We start from the raw sequence: 24501 nt of genomic DNA, 5'->3' as shown, positions 1-24501 counted from the left end.
ATTTTGTATATCTGAAAATATTAAATTCACCAGCAAGTGTTTGCCTGAAAAGAATTAATGAATAAAAAGCTAGATATGGCTTCAGGTCAACTTCCAGCTATGCACCAATGCAATCGGCACAGCCCACGTGGATCTTCCATCAGCCTCAAAACTGTTGTAAGTCTTTCCAAGTGTCTTTCTGAAATTAAGACCAGGAGGAGTCAAACCTCCCTTATATCAGGAAAACCAAAAGTGTTCAATTCTTCTCCAACAAACACCAAAATACCCCAGGCCTGCTTCCCTTCACTCATCGAGCCCAATTAGTACAACTTCCCATTCATTGGGCACAATGTCCACACACAGGAACTTCTGTGAAACCAATGAGAAAGAAACTGCTTCTCTAAAAGATCCAAAATTATTACATGTGTCAACATAATTTGTGTCTGCAAGCATATCCTTGGGAATGAAAACTCTTAAACTATGGCTGGAATTTAAAGTCGTCCATGGAAGCGAGTTCACAGGCGGGGGAAAGAACCATGTGATTGGCTGGGAGGATGCAGGGTGGAAGTTCGAAGGTCCCCCACCCCACCTTTGATCAAGTCCAAGACAGGAAAGCTTGCGGGCAGCCTTCCAGGAGGCCAATTGAGGCCCTTAAGTGGCGGGCAGGGGACTCGCCATCCAAACCTGTCTGGTTTGCCAATGGCCTACCCTGGTTCCCTTATTCACAGGCACTCTGTGCCCAGTGGAGGGACCTGGCATCAGGAAGGGGAGCCCTGCAGGTGACCAAAGCCCTGCTCTTGCTTTTGACCCCCCTCACCAACCCCTTGCTGGTAACCCCCTCCCCATGTCCCAACCTGCCAAGCCCCACCTCTATCTAGCGATCCCACTGTCATGCCGGCAGTGCACATCGCTTCTGGTTGTGCTGCCGGTCCAGGAGAGCTGCTGCCTCTGCTTGGCAAGCAACTCTCAGGGCAGGATCTCCACACTACTGGGGGCTTAATTGGACAGGGGGCCAGACACTGCCCAGGCAATTGCCTGATTGGAATAGCATCGGGCTCCTGGGGAAAAGCGAAGTGGTCCCATCACTGGCTCTCCAACCAATGGGCAAGAGCCCCATCACCCAAATTAATTCTCAGCCTATATGTACTCCATGGAAAACTTTCCTAGTGCCAGATGGCAATGTGACCAAAGCTTTCAGAAGGAGCTTTAAGCACATTTTTTTCCAAAAGGTACTATCCCTAATTTGAATTGTTTCAGGCAATAATTTCCTTGACTGATCTTATGCAGTTGTGGCCAGGAGGTGCCTTTTTCTTCAGCAGTTTAATTAACCTATTCTTTTCCAAGCTGAATCAGTTACAGAATCCAGCCTACATTAATGAAAATCTTCTCCAAACTGCTGCTAATTCAGTTAGGGTGTCAAATTCAAAAATCTCTTCTTCTCTGCCTTCATTGCAGATTTTTAAAAAGTTGTCGCTAAAATGAGTGTGGGTTCAGGGAGCCTGCTACTAATAAGTGTGGGTTGGAGAGAGGCTTACGTTACAATCTTGATTCTGTGCCCAGCACACACATTCAGTGAGACTGAACCTCACAACTTCGGCCCTCTTAGGCCAACTTGGATGTGACTGGTTTGAAAAAGAAGGGTTACACCATTAATGTAATTAGCCATAAACACTGCACAATATTATGGGAATCGAGGAGTATGGAGGCCAGGTAAGAAAGCGGTGCTGAGGTCAAGAATCAGCCATGATCTTATTAAATGGTTGAGTAGGTTTGGGAAGCCGTATGGACTAACTCTCCTCCTACTTCTCACATTCTTCTGTTAACTTCATGCACACATCTTGACGCCAAATGCCAAACAGCTTTTCCTCTGAGATTGGGTGCTTCAACGCTGTTGCTTCAATCCGGAATACATTAAGTTAAAAATGCAATACTGTGATTTTCTGGTATTGGACTCTTTCTGATGCATGTGGCAGAATTTTGCCCTTGGTGGGCATGCGGGCCCCACCAGCTCGGCAGCTGTGGACAACCAACCCCTGCCACTGAAACGGAGCCGGCTGCCATTTTGAGTGGGCGGGCCAATTAAGGCCCGCCCAACAGGAAGCGCTACGCTTCCTGTGCCTGGGGGTGGGGCAGGAATCCCCACCTGTCAAGGTGCTGTCTTAGGGAAATTACTGACATGTAAAAAAACACCTAAAATAGCAAAAGATTAAAATTATGAACGTGTCCCCCTCATGTGACAATGTCACACGAGATGGGACATGTTAATAAGAAACACATTAAATTTATTACACTTTTTAAAAACAGACATGAAACCTCGTTCCATCAGTGGTCAACGGGCCCACAGCTGATTTCACTGTCCACCCGCCTTCCTGAAAATTTAAAGGGACTGGGATGACGTCGGGGATTCTTCCTGATGTCATCCCGCGTTATTTTCACCTCGGCGAACGGGCCCCGCCCCCAAAGCGCTGACGGGAAAATCCTGGCCTAAATTGACATTTGCTTATCAGATGATTATCAAATAGGGTTTTCAAGCTGAGCTAAAGGGGGAAAATTCAAAAGCCCATGTAAATGGGCCCAAGGGCTGCAATTGCGAATAACCCATGCCCATTGACTGCAATGCAGGCAGCCCACCAGCTTTGTGCTTTCTGCTTATTTTAAACATTTAAACATCCAGCCGGTGTTTAGTATTCAAAAGCCACCTGCATCAGAAAGGGTCCAATATCAGAAATGCTAGCATTACTTAAAGTTAGCCTGAACTGTTAAAATCCCTGCATCTTTTCAAGGGGCAGTGCCTTGTGGCCAGGGCAAGTGCTGCAATCGTGCAGGAAGTGACTCTGACTTAGGAACAATGAATAATGGCACAACATGGGACACAGAGGGCTTCCAGATTTTCTGACACTATACTGATGGCCTTTGTGGAGGAGGTGGGCAGGAGGAGCGATCCCCACAGGGAACTAGAAGGCACTCTGGACGCAAGCTTAGGAGGTAGTGGAGGCAAATAGCTGGTCAATGACAAGAGTCAAGTGCCAAATATCTGAATACAATGCTACAAGATGTTCAGTAACCTCAGATAAATGGTTAAGGTCAGTTAATGCATCTTCAAATGCCATATCCCACCAACTGCAGCAATAGTTTCAGACACTTCACAATTCACTGCATCTCACTCTCTCACCTAACAACGATGTCTATTAATCAGGACTCATACAAACCATTCATTTTCTCCACTGCACTCTTAGCACTGCTGAAAGCCACACACTCACATCTCACACTTGCACAAGCTGTCAGCCGCACCACCCAAGCAGAATATACAACATTCACTGGCACATTTCCATCTCTCTTGAGGGACAGTGTGCACACAACCAGAGGTAGCAGAATCTGACAGGAGGACAAGCAGCCTGCATGTCCTGCTCCCCACAGAGGTGTTGGTGCTGGCCAATTATCGGGATGGTCATTACTGGGCCTGTGGCCAGGGGTGAGGTTGAAACCATCAAAGATAACAGTAGCCTCATACCTAATCCTGCTTCTCACATCTCACTTCCTCTTCTCCATAATCACTTCTGATTTACAAGATGCAGATGGTGTAATGCAGTGATGAAATGTATTTAGCTTGCAATAAATAGAACGCCTCAATTACCTCTCTTACGCAATAGTGGATGTTAATCTGCAAGATGTTGTAAATATCTTCGTGCCCAGCCTGGAATGAGCCAGACACATGAAAGTTCATCACCATGGTCACCTTCACAGCCTGGCAATCTGACAATACAGTCCTTGTCATGCACTGATCCGACAGTTGTTGCCACAGCAAATGGCAGATTTTAATGAGGATGCCCTTCGTGAAGTACAGACACCTTGTTCATATTGGCCCAGACTTTTCTGGTCTCTGGATCATTGGAGACCAGACATAAGAGGTGCGCTGGAACATCACAAATGTCCTGTGTGCTGACCTCTGTGGGATTTGCCTGAGAAGTTTGAAATTCCAACAAACAATTTCCCCACTTGCCTGGACCCTCCATATCCAAGCCTTCAGATCAACTGTCTTTAATTCAATTAAGTCACACACATACACACACACACACACAGAGAGAGACCCATAGACACAGGCCACATTATTTCTCTACAGTAAATTCCAATAACATTATGAAAATTATTATATCTTCCTGACACAACATTCACAAGTTTCACACCTTTAAAAAAAAAATCTGCTTTTCTATTCTTACGACCAAAGTGAATAACTTCACACTTCCCCAAATTATACTACATCTGCCTTCTTGTTGCCCACTCGCCTAAACTGTCTATATTTATTTGCAGTCCTCCTGTGTCTTTCCTGCACCTTAGCTTTCCACCTAGCTTTGTATAATCAGCAAACTTTGATGCATTACTCTCCGTCTCTTCATCTAAGCCATTAGTATAGATCATAAAAAGCTGAGGGCCCCAGCACTCCATTAGTCACAGCCTACCAACTTGAAGATGCCACATTTATGCCCACTCTCTGCTTCCTGTCCATTAACCAATCCTCTATCCAGGCTAATATACTACCCCCAACCTCATGAGCAAATATATTGCCTATTCACCTTTTATATGACACCTTAACGAAAGCCTTTGGAAATCCAGGTAAACTACATCTACTGGTTTCCTATTAACTACCCTACTAGTTACATCCTCAAAAAACCAATACATTTTTCCCTTTAGTAAACCCATGTTGACTAGCTCTAATCATACTATACTTTGCTAAATGCATTGTTAAGACTTCCTTAATAATAGATTCAAATTATAGGCTAGGAGCAACTGGTTTGTGAAAAAGCTTTAAAGTCAGCAAAACTCTTTCAGTTCCTGATACACCATTCTCTGTAATATTTTGCAGCTTTAAACAACTATACAAAGCACCAACAACTTGTGAAATCAAAGCATAAGCCGGAAGCTATCAACCAGCAACAAACTGTAAGCAGTTGATGATCCTGTTAACTAACACTAAAGGGGCATCCTCCAGCTGCTGAATACATCTTCATCTGTTCAAGGTTAAGAGGGGGCATTCGCTGGAGCATTGAGCTACAAAATGGCAAAGCTGGTGTCAAATCAGTGTTGCACGCTGATTGGCATTATGATCTGCCTGCTCTGTATACAGCCAGTGACTGTTCATGGTGCATGCGCTAATGGCCTCATTAGTATGTTGACCGGTGTGATTCATCCCAAAAGTGTGCATGTGCACTGCAGACACCATTTTGGAGTTCTAACGGCATTCATAGCACTTTTGTGGACATAAAAGATCTGTTTCTCGCCTAAAGTATTTAATGTTTTCTTTCAGTTACATTTTGTGTGTTTATTTTGACAGTTATTCTGCCAATATTACTGGAGTGAAGCTGCTCCTGAAATTGGATTTTTTTTTACTATAATATTCATGTTTGCTGAAAATTATTAATGCAGGAAGCCCGTGAGGACCCAGGAACTTTCAGCACTCAAAGCGTTAATGATATCAAACAACTGCAACTATCCTTGAAGATTGTGAAAAAAAACTTTGGCAACAGGTCTCTTCTGACATCAGTAGAATGACTAAACACAGAATTTTTTTTTCACAGTTCAGCAAGAAAATCTTCTGCTATCTTAGCCACAATCCCTTTAGACCATCTGTTCAAAACCACATCGTCCCCATTCAATTTTGTAAGACTTTAACCTCTTTGATGCTGCTACTCCATTAGTTTTTAAAACTTTACTTTCAGTCTCAAAGAACCTAGATATTTTACAATTATCCTTGTGATCATCCTAGAGTCAATTGTGTAGTTCCAGCTGTGAACAAAGGATTCAGACAAAGGAGCAAAGTCTGACTTTACATCATAATTAAAGATCATCTCATTACTATAATTTATGTGTACTTTGAGCTAGTTTGGACCTACAACTGGGAGCTTATGAATGGGGGGTTGGGGGGGGAGGTGGGTGGCAGTTCGAGGCGGGGGCACGGGTGGTTGAAGAAGTGCAACGTTGTAGCCCTTAAAATAATGCTATTATTGTAGGAGAATTTAAAGGGAGATGGTTACTTAAAGGTGGAAAATAATTTTCAACTATTTGTCAGCATCTCTGAAGACTTTGGAAGGAAGAATTTAAAGGCAAAAACATGAGGAAGCAAACCAAACTGAATGTAAGGAAAAGAGTATTGTCAAATGACAGAGTGGCACAGCACTTAACCCTCAATTTGATGGCTGGCAAAATGAACAAGCATGAGGTGAATGAAAGGAGGATTGTCCTGTTTGGAACTCGAGAGCGTGCTGCCAACTCGATTGGATTGTACAATGCTGAGCAAAAGGGCGCCATCATATTTACTGCGATACATGTAATGTATCTGCAGGAGCTGAACAGTTACAAAAGACAGCACACTTCAATGAGTTTGATGTGGCAAGATTACTAAAGAGCACCATGTTCCGAGTAGATGGTGTAAAATGTGCTCCCATGTTTTATGTTTCAAGAACGTTTCTCAGCTTGCATGATATTAGGGTGCAATCCTGTACTAGAGAAGAGCTGATAAATCACAAGCCTTGACTCGTTTAATGGATATGCTTGCATATCAGAGCATGGAGGAAGTAGGGGACAGTGGAATCGTTCTCAAACACACTGCCCAGGATTCTCAGCTCAGCGTACTGATGATGTTGGGCGAGTGTCATGATGTCATCCTGCACTCGCACGATATTTCGGTCAGCAGGCGCACGCGAGAGTTGGCAGCGCACCCACCAACAATTAAGAGGCCTATTAAGGCCCTTAAGCAGGTAATTAAGTTGAATTTTTCACTGCCCGTCCAACCTTACGGTTGGTGGGTGGGTGAGTAGGCCAGACGGCCTTTGTACTTTTTGTGAAACCTCATCCATGGGCAGGATGAGGTTTCCTACAGTGAATAAATTTTTTTTAAAAATTTTAAACTTATTTTTAACATGTCCCTCTTCATATGGCTGAGTCACATGTGAGGACAAGTTTATATTATTTGTTGATTCTTCATTTTTCATTAAAAATCTTCAGCCCCCTGAGGCAGCTCTGTGCCTTCAGGGAGCTTTCAGTGAGCGCACCCCCACGCATGCACAAACTTCAGCTCTCGCGTTCCTCCCGCCCCCACCCCGGCAGTGTTGAGGTTCTCAGCAAGTATTTCATGCTGGATGGCCGTTAATTGGTCAGCCAGTGTGAAATTGCGGTCAGGGCCCGATCGCGGGCGGTGGACAATTTCGCTGCCACTCCTGGGCCTGCCTGCCTTGCCCACCTGACAAGGGGAAAATCCTGCCCACTGTGATAAGCTAATATAAAATGAGTAAGAATTGTAAAATTACCTATTATTATGAAGATATTCATATATATTTTTGAAGATGACACAATAAACAGAAGAATAGTTCAAGCACAAATCTTAAGGAGTTTCCTTTGCACCCATTTAAAATCGAGGGGATAAAATCGAAGACTAAGAAAAGGCCTCAAAGCTGTACTATGTATTCATTGAAATGTTTATTACAAACATCTTCGTCCACAAGAAGGATATGGCAAAAAAAGGATAAATATTCCTCCTTCTGTTATGTGAATTGGACACAAAGCATGGTTGAGGTCTGCTCATCTAATTTTCAAACCTCCCCTGACCAATATGGCACTTGTGTGCCAAGCACTGATCAAAAAAATCTAATCTTCTAAATAAACCCATCATGATACAATCACTAGAACACCACTTTTAATATCTTATGGAAGTTTTTATTTTTAATAAAGTAAAGTAAACCAACCGATTGAAAACAGACAGTCTACTGTTTGTTCGCCATCCAAGCTTTGTTCTCAAATACTCTGAAACATATTCAACCTGTTTTAATGTTTAGAGAAAGTAATTCAGTTGAGACAAAAAGTAGCTGGGTGCTTTCAACAACAACATATTTAATGCATAAGTGTCTTGATTTCCAAGGAAAATCTGTTGTAAAATGAATCCATCATTACAGAATTTCTGTTTCTAACAGGAACTGTTCATAGACTTTACCACATATTAGATGTAACTAATACTTTCAGCACATGCTTGATTGATAAATGCTTGTTTGGGAACGAGATATATAACTGAAAGACAGGAAAATATTCTACAGGTTTGGTTATTACACATATTGATACTAAGTACAGGCATTGCAAATGACATTAGCTTTAAAAATATGAGTAAAGCGCAAATTGAATGAGATTATAGGTAAAATGTAATCTTTTAATTGTAGGCAAAATAGAAAGCAATTATCCATTTTCCGTGAGACTACTTTACCATTAAGTATTTCCTTATTATTTCAATGTATTTTTATGCATGCATACAATGCCAGAAATCTGGAACTCATCTTTGTTGATGACATTCATTCTGGCTGTGTAAGAGCAGACAAAAAAAATTAAACTGCAAAGTGCATTTTTTTATCTTCAAGAGCTGCATAACGCAAAGCTGACACTTTTACTTAGGCTTCTGCATCCTTTAACTTTAAGATGGATATTAAGAAGAAACCTACCATATCATTCATGAGATGATTATCAGCAATGCTCAAGTAAACTACAGAGGCACCTAAATCCATCAAAGATGGATGTTCATCAAAGATTACAAAACAACTATATTGATAACCTGGAATTATCTTAATGGAATCAGTCAAAATGATGTAATCGAAGTCCTCATTCTTGTGCTGTTCATGTGGAATTGCAGATTTTATTAGTTATTTTACATAATGTTCTAACCTTAGATAAGCACAATCTTTATTTCAAATTCATTTAGGACAGCGGACTGATTTGCAGATTGCATCAAATAATTTTAAATTGGCAGAACTCCTTGGTGGGAAGCATTGCACAGATACCCCTTTAATTACAAGATAGCATGCAAGATTCAGTAAAGCTGCTTTTATATTAACACAAATTTTCCTCCGCAGAGTCAAGCTGTTCTATATTTACATGCAAAAAAACCTCAGTAAAGACATCAAATACTTTCATCTATATTCAAACCATCTTTTTTACTTATTCATCAAATGGTTGCTCCTCAAAGCACCACCAGTGTGGTTATGTGCCGCCCTTGGCTGGCCAAAGAGTTCCACGTGGCAGTAAAGCAAGTTGGGTTTTGAAGATGGCAAAATCATTTTGGTTACAGTCAATTATTATCTCTATTATATATTCTGGAATCATTGGACAGCACAAGAAGCTCAGAATAGAATAAACCTGGCAGAAAAATCGGAACTACTGGTTGGCAGACAATATTGACTAGACCGTGAATATTTAAGTAGTGACAGTTTATTAACCAAACATTTAGGCATAGGCATGAGAATTGGAAAGGAAAATTTATTTTAACAAGGGGCTCTTGGCTCATGAATCATTCTATCCTTCGCAGGAGTTAATGCATTGGCTTACTGTCAATCATCACAAGATTTTGGCTCCAATATGTGAGACAGAGCCCTGATTTTTATGCCAACCACATATGTTGCTTTATATAATATATATCATACAGTTTGAAAACCACAGCTATTCTGATATAAAATAACAATGAATGAACTGAAATGCACTCTTAATGTTCTAATTATGTCGCCATGGATCCAGTATTGTGACCACCAATCTTCAAACACTTTTGGCAGCGCCCTTTTGCATCATTCTCTACCAAAAGATTTCCTCTAATTCTCTCTCCCTCCACACAAAGCCTGATGTTTGCACTGACATGTTTCCACTCCCAACTCACTTTGTAGGAGGATTATTTTAACAATTTACTTTCCTATTTTATTCTTTTTTTGAGACAAATCAATAACTTGCACTTTGAAAGCATCTTTATTCAGCAATTTATTCGGTCCCAGCAACATGTCAGAAGACAAGATGGCTCCATGCAGTAAAGAATGGTTTAAATCAATGCAGCTAATATGAAATGAATGTTAGGATACACACAGAAGCTGGAATCTTCTGTTCTGGAGTCTAAGTTTGGTGGCAGGCAGGGAAGTGAGAGTGATTTATGCTTGGGGGGACAGGAGGGCTGACGATGCACGATTTTGCACTGTTCAGCTCATTACATATGTATCTGCGAGGATCTCGCCCATTCTCGGGGCGGGGCATGCAGGAAGTCGCTGTCCTTGGCGTTACTTCATGGGGACAAAGAACCAGGTATCATATATAAAGGGTACTCGGACAGCCATTCATTCACTGCAGGTCAGAAGCATCAACCTGGCTGTCATTCAAGATTCTGCTAAGGCCAAAATATCACACAGCAGAAAACATGTGGCCCTACAGTTCAGCAAAGCCTCTCTGCAGACTGTCCTCCAGGTATGGTAGGCCAGGATCATCCAACAGCCAATCACAGTCTGTGGTCAGGGACCACCTGACCTTCCCTAAGTCAGGAACCTACTCCCCCACACATCCAGAAAAAGCCTGACTCGTTGTCAGTGGAGACCGCTTGATAGAAATATGCAAACAGCCTACAGACCACATGATCAGTGCTTCAATCATTCGAGGAGATGCCCTTGTGGGCCACAGAGCTGGAGGAAAGGCTGCTGATCATGAGCTAAGGTTAGGTTCAGCCGAGATTGGCTGGAAGCTGGTGCAGTGATTAATTAGTGTTATTAATGTTATGAATTAGTGTCAGATTGAATTATTGTGGATTTCCATCTCCTGGGAGTAACTGGCAGCAATTGGCAGGGGAAGGAATTGTTTAGGCTTAGTAGTAGAATTTAGTGGAGGCATGTTCATTCCCTCTCACTCAACATCACAGGCTTCTTCTCTAGTCTCACCCACTCCCGCCACACCACCGGCTTTCCGTGACGTCAATTCTGCCAGCTTTCTATGACATCACTTCCCCTGATGTCTCCCAGAATATGTCCAGCCAGAGTTGGCAATCCTACCTCCAGACCTCCAGGTAAGGCAGGGGGTGCTGTTTCCCAGGGATGGCAGCAGGGTCCCTCCGTCTGACCATGGAAATCCAGCCACAGCAGAGGTTAGCGCCCATAGGGTACACAGGAGAACTGCCCAGCATTGCAGGAAAAGCATGAGCAACCTGCTGTGCTCCTTCAGGGCAAGTGGCATAGTCTACTCATTGCAAAGTGACAGTCATGAGAGTATCTGAATGGCCTACTCCAGCTCTTATGACTCTGTTTTCCAATTTTCCTATTAGGTAGTGTGAGTGTGCGAATGCACGGGGATGTCAGACAGGAGTTTGGGTTGGAGGACACAGCAGCAAATGGGACATGTGTGCCAGCTACTTCATGCTTTCAGTTTTCTATCAGTTGTAGGACACTGCTCGTTAACGTACGAACATATGAACATACGGATTAAAATCAGGAGGAGGCCACTCAGCCCCTCGAGCCTACTCTGCCATTCAATAAGATCATGGCTGATCTGAATGTAACCTCAACACTACATTCCTGCCTACTCCCAATAACATTTCACCCCCTTGTTAATCAAGAATCTATCTAGCTCTGCCTTTAAAATATTCAAAGGCTTGGCTTTTGCTATCTTTTGAGGAAGAGAGTTCCAAAGACTCACTATCCTCTGAGAGAAAAACATCTCCTCATCTCTGTCTTAAATGAGGGGCCCCTTATTTTTAAACAGTGACCCCTTAGTTATAGATTCTCCCACAAGAGAAAACATCCTCTCCACATCCACCCTGTCATGACCCCTTAGGATCGTAAAATTTTCAATTAAGTCGCCTCTTACTCTTCTAAACTCCAGTGGATACAAGCCTAATCTGTCCAGCCTTTCCTCATAAAACAACCCGCCCATTCCTGGTATTAATCTAGTGAACCATCTCTGAACTGCTTCTACATGATTTACATCTTTTTTTCAATAAGGAGACCAGTATTGTACACAATACTCCAGATGTGGTCTCACCAGTGCCCTGTACAACTAAAGCATAACCTCCCTATTTTTATAATCAATTCCCCTCACGATAAATGATAACATTCTATTAGCTTTCCTCATTACCTGCTGTACCTGCATTCCAGCCTTTTGCGATTCATGCACTAAGACACACAGATCCCTCTGAATCTCAGCTCTGCAATCTCTCACCCTTTAGATAATAAGCTTCCTTTTTATTCTTCCTGCCAAAATTAAAGATTTCACATTTTCCAACATACTTCATTTTCCAGATCTTTGCCCAATCAATAAACCTATCTATGTCATTTTGTAGCCTCCTTATGTTCTCTTCACAATTTACTTTCCTACCTATCTTTGTGTCATCAACAAATTTAGCAACCATTCCTTCGGTCCCTTCATCCAAGTCATTTATATAAATTGTAAAAGTTGAGGCCCTAGTACTAATCCCTGTATAACACCACTCATCACATCCTGTCAACCAGAAAAGGACTCATTTATGCCAACTCCCTGCTTCCTGTTAGCTATCCAATCTTCTATCCATGCTAATATGTTACCCCCCCAACACCATGAGTTTTTATTATCTAAAATAACCTTTGATGTGGCACTTTATCAAATGCCTTCTGTAAATCTAAGTACAGTACATCCACTAGTTCCCCTTTATCCACAGCACATGTGACTCCTTCAAAGAACTCCAATAAATTGGTTAAACATGATTTCCCTTTCGCACAACCATGTTGACTTTGCCTGATTGCCTTGACTTTTTCTAAGTGCCCTGCGACAACATCTTTAATAATAGCTTCTAACATATTCCCTATGACGACTGTTAGGCTAACTGGCCTGTAGTTTCCAGCTTTTTATCTCCCTCCCTTTTTGAATAAAGTAGTTACATTTGCTATTTTCCAATCTAATGGAACCTTCCCCAAATCTAGGGAATTTTGGAAAATTACTTACTGGGCAGGGCTCAGGAGCTGACCTAGGCATGCATGCTCCTAAACTGCTCATGCACCAATAGGGATGGCAATCAATCCTTCTGTCTTTGTGTAGGACAAGAACCCACACAATAGCGGGGGCCAAGACCAGAGGAAGCCTGCCTGACATCCGAATCCTCACCCATTTGAGGAGAAGATGGAGAACCAGCTGGGGAGGAGCAGGACCGTGACTGCAATGAAGGTGAGATAGGAATCCCACAGGAAGCCAGTGAGGAAGCCTCCAGTCTGTAGTTGTCCAATGCATCCACAGAGTAACACATTGCTTTATAAGGAGCCTGCTTAGGCATTCACTACATGGTTCTTTTCTCCATTCTAGGTACCAGCAAGAAAAGGGGGAGACCCACAAAGGAGACCAGCCACTGAACCAGCCCCAATGCCACCTCTGAGGAGGATGCTTCAGAGGGTGCAGCAACACGATGTTCACCTGCACCCGCCACCAATGCAGAGATATTTACCTCAGTGGGTGCATGCTCTAGAGTAGCCTTGGGTTCACAATCTAATGAGCGCATCACTGAAACGTGTCCACAGTTGGTGGAGGAAGTGACACTCGGACTGGCACTCGGACTGCTGAGACCAGACCCCTGCTCAGCCCCATACAGATGACGAGCCTCCAGACTCGGCCAAGTGACCTGATGGAAATGCAGTGACAAGCAAGGGAACAACAGGCAGAATTGCCAGATGCCATGAGTAGTTTGGACTGAAGGCCAGAGGAGCCCGTTCACGTTCTGTCTGCTGTCGTGGCTCTGGCATGCGAGTGCTTGGCTGCCTCTATAGCAAGAGTGGCGGCTGCTGTGGAGACCCAGGTCCAGCAGAACCCACAATGGCTGCTGGAAATGTGCTCAGATCTGCACTGTGTCACTCTAGCCATGGGTGCAGTGCAGCAGTGGCTAAACGAGAGGGAGAATGAGGCATTTCAACCACCCTCCAGGTGCAGCTTCTCCTCAGGGGGTCAGGCAGGTGCCATCAGGCACCCAAGGATGGGGAACACCAGCAAGACATCCTGGAGGCTTCATCCCAGGACACTCCACTCCACACTGCCACTCCACCTCCCCTCTGCCAGTAACCTCATTGCCTCCAGCAGGTCAGGCCGAGGAGGGTGCACCTGCATCTGTGCAGGAGATCCTTAGCAGGCCAGGCCCACTAAGCCTCAGGCCACCTGAGGACGCCTGCCAAAGTCATCACCGTCAACGGGGCACAGCAGTCAGCAGGCTGCCTCCACCTTAGCTGTGGATGTCAGGGCTGCACCTAGGCATAGTAATAGGAAAAGAAAGTTAAGGAAGTTTTGAAGACATACATGTGGCACGGGTGTACAACCATGTTATGTATTTTTGGCACTTGTAAATATATGTCTAATTGCACTGTCATCAGGTTTTCTCTATTCTCATTATGCTGCTTGTTGATGCAATGAAGTGCCTTTTACTTTGTTCCCAATCAGATTTCGATGATGTGGTTCTACGGATACACCATTTATTGTCTCACATCATCTGTAATGTCATCACTGACTGTTCCAACATGCATGTGTTTCAGCCTTGGCCATCATTCATGAATGTGTGGCCTTGGTGCACATCAGGCAACCTAGCAGGTATTGTTCACCTGGTTTTGAGCCCTCTGTCTCTTCAGCATTTGCAATCAAGTCATTACATGTCCTGCTGGTGTCCTGATGTGAGATATCAGGAGGATGCAAAGAGAGTTGAACAGGCTAATTGAATGGCCAGGAACATGGCAGATGGAGTATGAGGGCCAAAAGCATGAGCCTCTCCACTGTAGCCTGAATAACAAACAAGATTCTTTTCTCGATTGTGAGATAATGGGTAGAATATTCCCCCCGTCGGAGGGCATTATGCAGGGGCCGGCGCGGGCTGACCCGCCCAGCGTGACTCACACCTGGAAGTGCTGTGTGTTCCCTGTGAGGGCGGGGGGCGGTGGATTCCCTGAGTTGCATGTGCGCGAAAAAGTGCAGAAATCTCCCTGAGGCACAGAGTTGCATCAGGGAGCTTAGTTTTAGGTTTGAACTATTCAATAAAGTGTTAATAATATTTTTCTGACATGTCACCTCATGTGAACCTGTCACCTGAGCTGGGACATGTGCATTAATTTCAATAAAAATTTTTGAGAAAATTTAAAATCATTCATGAAGCCTCAGACTGCCTGTAGATGAGGTTCCATGAAAAATGCAAAGGCCGCCTGGGCTCTTCGCCTGCCCATCAACTTTAAGGTTGGACAGGCAGCTCCGTTAATTATCTTAATTGTTAGTTAAATGGCCTTAATAGGCCTTTGACAGTTCTCGGCTGCGCGCCTGCCAAACTGAAAATCTAAATGACGCGCAGTGACGTCGGGATGCACACCCAACATCACCCCACATCATTTTATGCCTCAGCGAGCAGGCCCCGCCCCCGCTCATTGAGCCAAAGATTCACCCCAATGAGAATGTGAATGGCCATACAGATCTGGCTGTCAAAAGTAAGTATACGCTCATGTGCGGGTATAGCCAGCAAGTAAGGAAGCAACTGTCAAGTTGCCCTTACTTGCAAGAGAGATAGACTGTAGGATTAAAGCAGTTGACTACAGCGTTGGTGAGAGCTCACCTGGAGTATTGTGTGTCCTGTTCTTCTCCTTACCTAGAAAAAGATTGACCATCTGCATGGGGTACAAAGGGATTGCAACCAAGGTTCACTGGACTTATTCCAGGGACTGGGAGATTATCTCTTGAGATGAGATTACTGCAACTCCCAACCTTGCTGGGATATCAATGCTATGAGACCCGTGAGTCAGGGAGAAAACCTGCTGCCGTGTGGGCTTCACAATAGAGAGGAGAGTACAACTGAGCATGGTTCTTATCCAGTTGCTTCATGATTATTAAGGTGTCGCTTGAGTCAGCCAATTGTGCTCACCTTTAACTGCACCCATCCAAAAAGACACTCCTCCCACTTTGAAGGGTCACACATTCAGTGTGCCCACGTTCTCAAGGACACATTTAAAAAATGCTGCACATCACATTTAAAACATGCTCCACCTTCTCATAGAGTCATAAAGGTCTACAACACAGAAAAAGGCCTTCGGTCCATTGAGTTTGCGTTGGTCAAACAAGTACCTAACTATTCTAATCCCATTTTCCAGCACCAGTCCCATAGCCTTGTATGCCATGGCATCGCAAATGCACATCCAAATACTTCTTAAATGTTTTGAGGGTTTCTGCCTCTACCACCCTTTCAGGCAGTGAGTTCCAGATTCCCACCACCCTCTGGGTGAAAAAACTCATCCTCATATTTCCTCTAAACCACCTGCCCCTTACATTAAATCTATGCGCCCTGGTCATTGACCCCTCCACCAAAGGGAAAAGTTCCTTCCTGTCTACCCTATCTAAGCCCCTCATAATTTTATACAAGTCAGTCATGTCTCCCTTTAATCCCATCTGCTCCAGGGAAAATAACCCCAGTCTATCCAATCTCTCCTCATAACTAAAACTCTCCAGTCCAGGCAACTTCCTGGTAAATCTCCTCTGCACTCTCTCTAGTGCTATCACATCCTTCCCGTAATGCAGATTCCAGAACTGCAAGCAATACTCTAGCTGTGGCCTAACCAGCATTTCATACAGTTCCAGCATAACCTCCCTGCTCTTATATTCTATGCCCTGGCTAATAAAGGCAAGTATCCCAAATGCCTTCTTAACCACCTTATCTACCTGTCCCGCTACCTTAAGGCATCAGTGAACATGTACACCAAGGAAAGGACCCTCTGATCCTTGGTACTTCCCCGGGTCCTACAATTCATCGTGTATTCCCGTGCCTTGTTTGTCTTGCCCAAGTGCATCACCTCACACTTATCCAGATTAAATTCCATTTGCCACTGATCAGCCCAACTGATCAGCCCATCTATATCCTCCTGTAATCTAAAGCGATCCTCCTCACTACTTACCACCTCACCAATTTATGTGTCATCCACAGACTTACTGATCAACCCTCCTACCTTCAATTTCTAAATCGTTTATATATACCACAAACAGCAAGGGGCCCAACACCAATCCCTGTGGAAATCCACTGGACACAGGCATCCAGTTGCAAAAACACCCCTCGACAATTACCCTTTGCTTCCTGCCACTCAGCCAATTCTGGATCCAATTTGCCAAATTGTCTTGGATCCCATGAGCTCTTACCTTTGTTATCAGTCTTCTATGTGGGACCTTATCAAAAGCCTTGCTGAAGTCCAAGCAGACTACAATAAATGCATTGCCCTCATCTACACACCTGGTTAGCTTTTCAAAAAAACCAATCAAATTGGTCAGACCTGACCTCCCCTTAACAAAACCATACTGACTGTCCTTGATTAATCCCTGCCTCTCCAAATGTAGATTAATTCTGTCCCTCAGAATTGCTTCCAATAGCTTCTCCACCATTGAGGTTAGATTGACTGGCCTGTAGGTCCCTGGTTTATCCTTCCCTCCCTTCTTGAATAACGGTACCACATTGGCTGTCCTCCAATCCTCTGGCACCTCTCCTGTGGCCAGAGAAGTATTGAAAATTATTGCCAGCTCCCCTGCTATCTCCTCCCTTGCCTCACTCAACAGCCTGGGATACATTTCATCCGGGCCTAGAGATTTATCTACTTTTAAGCCTGCCAGACCACTTAGAACCTCTTCCCTTTCTATGCTAATTTCTTTAGTTATATCAGAGTCCTTCTGCCTGATTTCCATACTCACATCGTACCTCTCACTTGTGAACACCGACACAAAGTATTCATTTAGAATCCTTCCTACGTCTTCTGGCTCCAAACACAAATTACCACAATGGTCCTTAATGGGCCCTACTCTTTCCCGAGTTATCGTCTTGCTCTTAAAGTACTTGTAAAATAGCTTTGGATTTTCATTTATTTTACCTGCCAATGTTTTTTCATGCCCCATTTTTGCTCTCCTAATTTCCTTTCTAAGTTCCACCCTACACATTCTCTGCTCCTCTAGAGCTTCTGCTGTTTTGAGCCCTTGGTTTCTGCCATAAGCCTCCCTTTTTCTCTTTATCCAATCCTGTATATCCCTCGACATCCAGGGTTCCCTGGATTTGTTGGTCCCATCCTTTATCTTAACTGGAATATGTTAGCCCTGTACTCTCCCTATTTCCTTCTTGAATGAGTCCCACTGCTCTAACGCAGATTTACCTAAAAGTAGCTGCTCCCAGTCCACTCTGGCCAAATCATATCTGATCTTATTAAAATCAGCCTTCCCCTGATTTAGAACCCTGATTTCCGGCCCATCCTTGTCCTTTTCTATAACAACCTTGAATCTAACAGAGTTATGATCACAGTCTGCAAAATGATCCCCCACTGATACCTCTACCACTTGCCCGGCTTCATTCCCTAAAATTAAGTCCAGGGCTGCCCCCTCTCTTGTAGGACCTACTACATACTGGCTTAAAAAGCTCTCTTGGATGCATTTTAAGAATTCCGCTCCCTTTAAGCCTATTACACTATGACTAACCCAGTTAATGTTGGGGAAGTTGAAATCCCCCACTATTACTACCCTATTATTTTTATACGTCTCTGAAATTTGCCTACATATCTGCTCTTCTATTTCTCTCTGACTGTTTGGGGACCTATAATACACTCCCAGCAATGTGGTTGCTCTTTTTTTGTTTTTAAGTTCTACCCACATGGCTTCATTTGAGGAGCCTTCTAAGATGTAATCCCTCCTTACTGATGTAATTGATTCCTTGATCAATATTGCGATACCCCCTCCTCTTTTACCTCCTTCCCTGTCTCACCTGGAGACCCTATATCCTGGAATATTGAGCTGCCAATCCTGCCCCTCTCTCAGCCTTGTCTCTGTCACAGCAATGACATCATACTTCCATGTATCAATATGTGCCCTCAACTCATCTGCCTTATTCATCAGACTCCTTGCATTAAAATAAATACCATCCAACCTTGCCAAACTCCCTTATGCCTTAACTGGCCTATAATTTCTATGCCTTCTAGACTCATTTGCTCTCTCTTCTAATTTTGGCTGTGCATCTCCCCCTGCTGAACCTCCTGTCAGGATCCCACCCCTTTGCCAAGTTAGTTTAAACCCTCCCCAACAGCACCAGGGAGCTTCATTACCTACCAACTTCCCCCCATCACCCTTAACCCACCCAATATAACCATTCCTCTCCCCTCTGTTACCCTTGAATCTGCCCCCCACCAATTGGCCTTGAACCTATAACTCTCACCCTCCACATGCCTTCTCTTTCCTCTGAGCCTACATCTGTTACTGTCCTCATGCCCACCCTGACCCCTTCTGTTACCAGAGACACCTGTTATATCTGTTTCCGTGTTCCCCCCATGAAATCTTCAACTACTTGACCATTACCCTGGACATTCCACTCTACTGCTTCCCAATCCCCCCCCCTCACTGTGACTGTTCCCTCCACTGCTCAGTAGCCCCAGGACCCCACTGTAGACAGCACCAGGCCCACTCTCTAGGACCATCTATCTACCTCTGCCTCGGCCTAGAATCCTCCACCTTCCCCAACCTTTCCCTCCATTCCACGTCCCCACACCCTCACATCCCCTTGTTGCCTCCCTCCCTGCCCCAGACAGTCTGTCTTCCTTCCCCAGACAACACAGACAACGTCCCTCCCCTCTCCCACTGGTCCTCCCAGGCATCCTCCCCCACCGGTTCTCCCCCCAGTCGAGCCTCCACTGCATCTTTCCCTGCTGTCCCTGCCTCCCAAGTCCAGCCTTTGCAAAGCTTGGCCTATCAGCACCCAATCTCAGTCATGAGGCTGAGATTTGTGAGTGGACCCCAGAAAGGTCAAAGCAGCGGCTACTCACTTCAAAGTCCAGGAAGGCGTCAACCTAGCTGGGTGCGCACCACTTACATGCAGTCGTAAATGTGAAGGTTCTAATTTCTGCATGGCAGGGAACTTAATTTGGAGGGGGAATTTAAGCCTGGCGAGCTGGCCTTTTAATGAGATGCATGATATGCTAAGGGCTTCCGACATTGTTTGTCAGGAAGCTCAACTCACCTTTAAAGTGCTGAGAACAGAATTGCAAAAGTTCAAACCCTCATGGGGAAACTGGCTTTTGGCTTTGCGCCAAATAAAGTTCCCCGCCTGCCAAGCTTCCCATTGCTGGTGGGCATGGAAGATTCCACCCACTGAAACATTTTCAGCCTCTGAAACATTTAGTTCTACATTACATATTTGGTAAAGTGCAATATAGGCCGAGGTTTTCCGGCCTCCTCGCGGGTGGAACCCACCACAGGTGAGGCGCTGCTCCAGCCAGGAGTCCATTGATTTGCGGCAGAATCGGAAGATCCTGGTGGCAGGCAGCTGTGGAAAATCCCACCCACAATGTCTTTCATTGTTCCAGGGCATCACAAAACCCTTCACAGCCAGAGAAGTCTTCTTGAAGTATGGTCACTGTCATAATAGAAACAAACATAGCAGTCAGGTTGTGGACAGCAAGATCCCATAACAGCAATATTTGTCTTGGTAGTGCTGGTTGAGAGATAAATGTCCAGGATACCAGGATAACTCTCCTGCCAATCTTTTACAGACATTGGGGAGCGCAAATGGGGCCTCAGTTTAATACCCTATCCAAAAGACAGTGGACTGGATTTTACAGTCCACAATTGGGTATGTTTTTTTGTCGGGGTGGAGGTTGGCATGTCAAATATGATGGGAAGTTAGTCATAACTAGTTAATCCTCTAGGCGTGTTGTTAAAGGGAGTAGGTGTCTAAATCTGTTCATCAGAACTACATTGTTGCACTATGTACTAAACAATACTCCGCTTGCGCCCCAATGAGATTTCTCCAAGGCAGGGTCAAATTCATGAGACATATAACCTCAATTACATATCATCCCTCTTTTTCTCCTGCAACTCAATATTTCAGTTCTCAGCTCATATCTCTATTCCCACCACTGTACAATTTCCTGCAGAAATTCTGGATATTTGATTCAATTTGGAATGAATTCCTTCCCTGTATATGGGAATTAATTTAATGTTTAACTTTTCACCTAACTGGCTTAAACCTGCTCTTTAGGATTATCAGAACATTTATAAGACAGTCCTCATATCCTTTCCCTAGATGAGGCTAATAATACCTACAACACTTAAGGCAAAAGGATTATGTTAACTATGAATCAATCAGTTCACTTCAGAACTTGTTTGTGACTCCCAAATCTCATCACCTGAAACACAACCATCTGACAACAGAGTGCTCTACTGAAATATCAGGGGAGATTATGTGCCTCAGTTCACAATGGAATTTCATCCCCCAATCTTCTAATTTGGAGGTGAGAGTTCTAAAAACTGAGCCAAGCTGACACCCTTGGCTAAGTTTTATAAGAATGAGAATTTTATACACAACCAAATTACTGATCATTATTCTGTGTGGAACGTGGAAGTGCACTTAAGTGCACCTGAATACTCCTGGGCAGGATTTTATGGCCCAATTGCGGCAGGACCGGGACTGGAAAATGCGGCAAAAATGTTCAAAAGTGCTTTGACTTCAGAGAGACCTGTAAAATTTCACCCCTTGTGTCTAAAGGAGAATTATAATGTTACTGATGCTTATTGTTAAAAGAATTCAACTTTTTTTTCATAGCATTTTAGAATTTCTCTCAATCTTCCAAATAAATGTTCCGCTATTACACATAAATTGGTAAAAACCCCAATTCAAATTTGAGTAACTTAGATATATGCAAAAAATCAAATTGCTGACTGTTCATCTTGACAAATAAAGAAGCTTGGAGAATGTGACAAAGAGGATGCTCCCTATACAATGGGTGTCAAGATTGAGCAAACATAATACTTGGCACTGAATATAGCAATAGTATAAGGGTGTTAAAAGGAGGAGTAGAGCCGATTTAGGGATCTAAAAGGGAATTTACTCATGGACAAAGGAGCCTTGGCTGAGGTATTAAATGAATACTTTGCATCCGTCTTTAAGAAGGAGGTAGATGTTACTCAGGCCATGGTAACAGACAAGGAAACTCTTGTCACTCGAAGGGTTCAAAATTGTTAAGGAGGAAGTGTTGAATAGACTATCAGTACTTAAAGTTGGCAAGGCACCAGGACCAGACAAGATGCATACAAGGTTACTGAAGGAAGTTAGAGTAGAAATTGCAGAGGCACTGGTCATAATTTTTCAATCTTCCCTAGACTCAGGGGAAGTGCCAGAGGACTGGAGAATTACAAACATTACGGCCTTGTTCAAAAAAGGTTGTAAGGATAAACCCAGCAATTACTTCAGTGATGGACAGGATTCTAGAAACAATTATTTGGGATAGAATTAGTAGTCACATTGGCCTGATTAGTTCAGGTGGCGGGAGGGCTCAGCGGGAGCCGGGGTGGGGTGGGGGGGTGGGGGGCAGTCATTGAGCCGATCGCCACCCGCAATCAGCTCCGCACCACAGTTTTATGTGGGCGGGCCAATTAAGGCCTGCCCAGCATAAGACACGAGCGATAGTGCTCAGTGCAGGCTGGGGGAAGAGGGAGAGTTGGGGCCAGCACTCTTTCGAACATGTGCATGAAAGAGCACTTCAATCTCCCTGAGGCACAGAGCCGCCTCAGGAAGATTGAAGGGCTTTTGAAATGATTAAATAAAAAGTTTAAAAATGTATTTAAACATGTCCCCTCATGCGACGATGTCACATAAAAAGGTCAATGAGGGAAATGCTGTTGATGTGGTATACATGGACTTTCAAAAGGCATTCGATAAAGTGCCACACAACATATTTGTGAGAAAAGTTACTGCTCATGGAATAAAAGGGGCAATAGCAACCTAGATACAAAATTGGCTGAAAAATAGGAATCAGAGAGTAACGGTCAATGGATACTTTTTGAGCTGGAGGAAGGTTTGTAGTGATGTTCCCCAGGGGTTGGTATTGGAATCCTTGCTTTCCCTGATATAAATTAATGATCTAGACCTTGGTGTGCAGAGGACAATTTCAAAGTTTGCGGATGATACAAAGCTTTGGAGTGTTGTAAACTGTGAGGAGGACAGTGTAGAACTTCAAAAGGACATAGACATGTTGGTGGATTGGGCAGATAAGTGGCAGATAAAGTTCAATGTGGAGAAGTGTGAGGTGATTCATTTTGGCAGGAAGAACATGGACATACAATACAAAATAAGGGATGAAATTTTGAATGGGGTGCAGGAGCAGAAAGACCTGGGTGTATATTTGCATAGATCATTGAAGGTGGCAGGACAGGTGGAAAGAGCAGTTAATAAAGCATATAGTATCCTGGGCTTTATTAATAGGGCCATAAAGCAAAAGAGCAAGGAGGTTATGTTAAGTTTGTATAAGACACTCGTAAGACCTCAACTGGAGTATTGTGTATAGTTCTGGGTGCCACATTATAGGAAGGACATGAACACATTGGAGAGAGTGCAGAAGAGGTTTACAAGAATGGTTCCAGGGATGAGAAACTTCAGTTACAAAGTTAGATTGGAGAGGTTGGGACTGCTTTCCTTAGAGAGAAGGAGGCTGAGAGAAGATTTTATTGAGATGTTCTAAATCATGAGGGGGCACGACAGAGTAGATAGGGAATGTAGATGGTGGATAGCTATGCCTGTCTCTTTAAGGGGTATATGGAACATTCCTTGTTCCAGTCCTACTCCGGCCCCCTTCCACAACTCTTTCTCCGGTACATCGATGATTACTTCGGTGCTGCTTCATGCTCCCATCGGGACTTGGAAAAATTTATTAATTTTGCTTCCAATCTCCACCCCTCCATCATTTTCACGTGGTCCATCTCTGACACTTCCCTTCCCTTCCTTAACCTCGCTGTCTCAATCTCTGGTGATAGACTGTCCACCAATATCCATTACAAGCCTACCGACTCCCACAGCTACCTTGACTACAGCTCCTCACACCCCGCTTCCTGTAAGGACTCCATCCCATTCTCTCAGTTCCTTCGCCTCCGTCGCATCTGTTCCGATGATGCTACCTTCAAAAACAGTTCCTCTGACATGTCCTCCTTCTTCCTTAATCGAGGTTTTCCATCCACGGTCTTGACAGGGCCCTCAACCGTGTCCGGCCCATCTCCCGCGTATCCGCCCTCACGCCTTCTCCTCCCTCCCAGAAACATGATAGGGTCCCCCTTGTCCTCACTTATCACCCCACCAGCCTCCGCATTCAAAGGATCATCCTCCGCCATTTCCGCCAACTCCAGCATGATGCCACCACCAAACACATCTTCCCTTCACCCCCACTATCAGCATTCCGTAGGGATCATTCCCTCCAGGACACCCTGGTCCACTCCTCCATCACCCCCTACTCCTCAACCCCCTCCTATGGCACCACCCCATGCCCACGCAAAAGATGCAACACCTGCCCCTTCACTTCCTCTCTCCTCACTGTCCAAGGGCCCAAACACTCCTTTCAAGTCAAGCAGCATTTCACTTGCATTTCCCCCAACTTAGTCTACTGCATTCGTTGCTCCCAATGTGGTCTCCTCTACATTGGAGAGACCAAACATAAACTGGGCGACCGCTTTGCAGAACACCTGCGGTCTGTCCGCAAGAATGACCCAAACCTCCCTGTCGCTTGCCATTTTAACACTCCACCCTGCTTTCTTGCCCACATGTCTGTCCTTGGCTTGCTGCATTGTTCCAGTGAAGCCCAACGCAAACTGGAGGAACAACACCTCATCTTCCGACTAGGCACTTTACAGCCTTCCGGACTGAATATTGAATTCAACAACTTTAGGTCTTGAGCTCCCTCCTCCATCCCCACCCCCTTTCTGTTTCCCCCTTCC

The sequence above is a fragment of the Carcharodon carcharias genome, chromosome 6 (assembly GCF_017639515.1).
Source record: "Carcharodon carcharias isolate sCarCar2 chromosome 6, sCarCar2.pri, whole genome shotgun sequence".
Taxonomy (NCBI): domain Eukaryota; kingdom Metazoa; phylum Chordata; class Chondrichthyes; order Lamniformes; family Lamnidae; genus Carcharodon; species Carcharodon carcharias.
Note: the sequence above shows the minus strand (reverse complement) of the source record.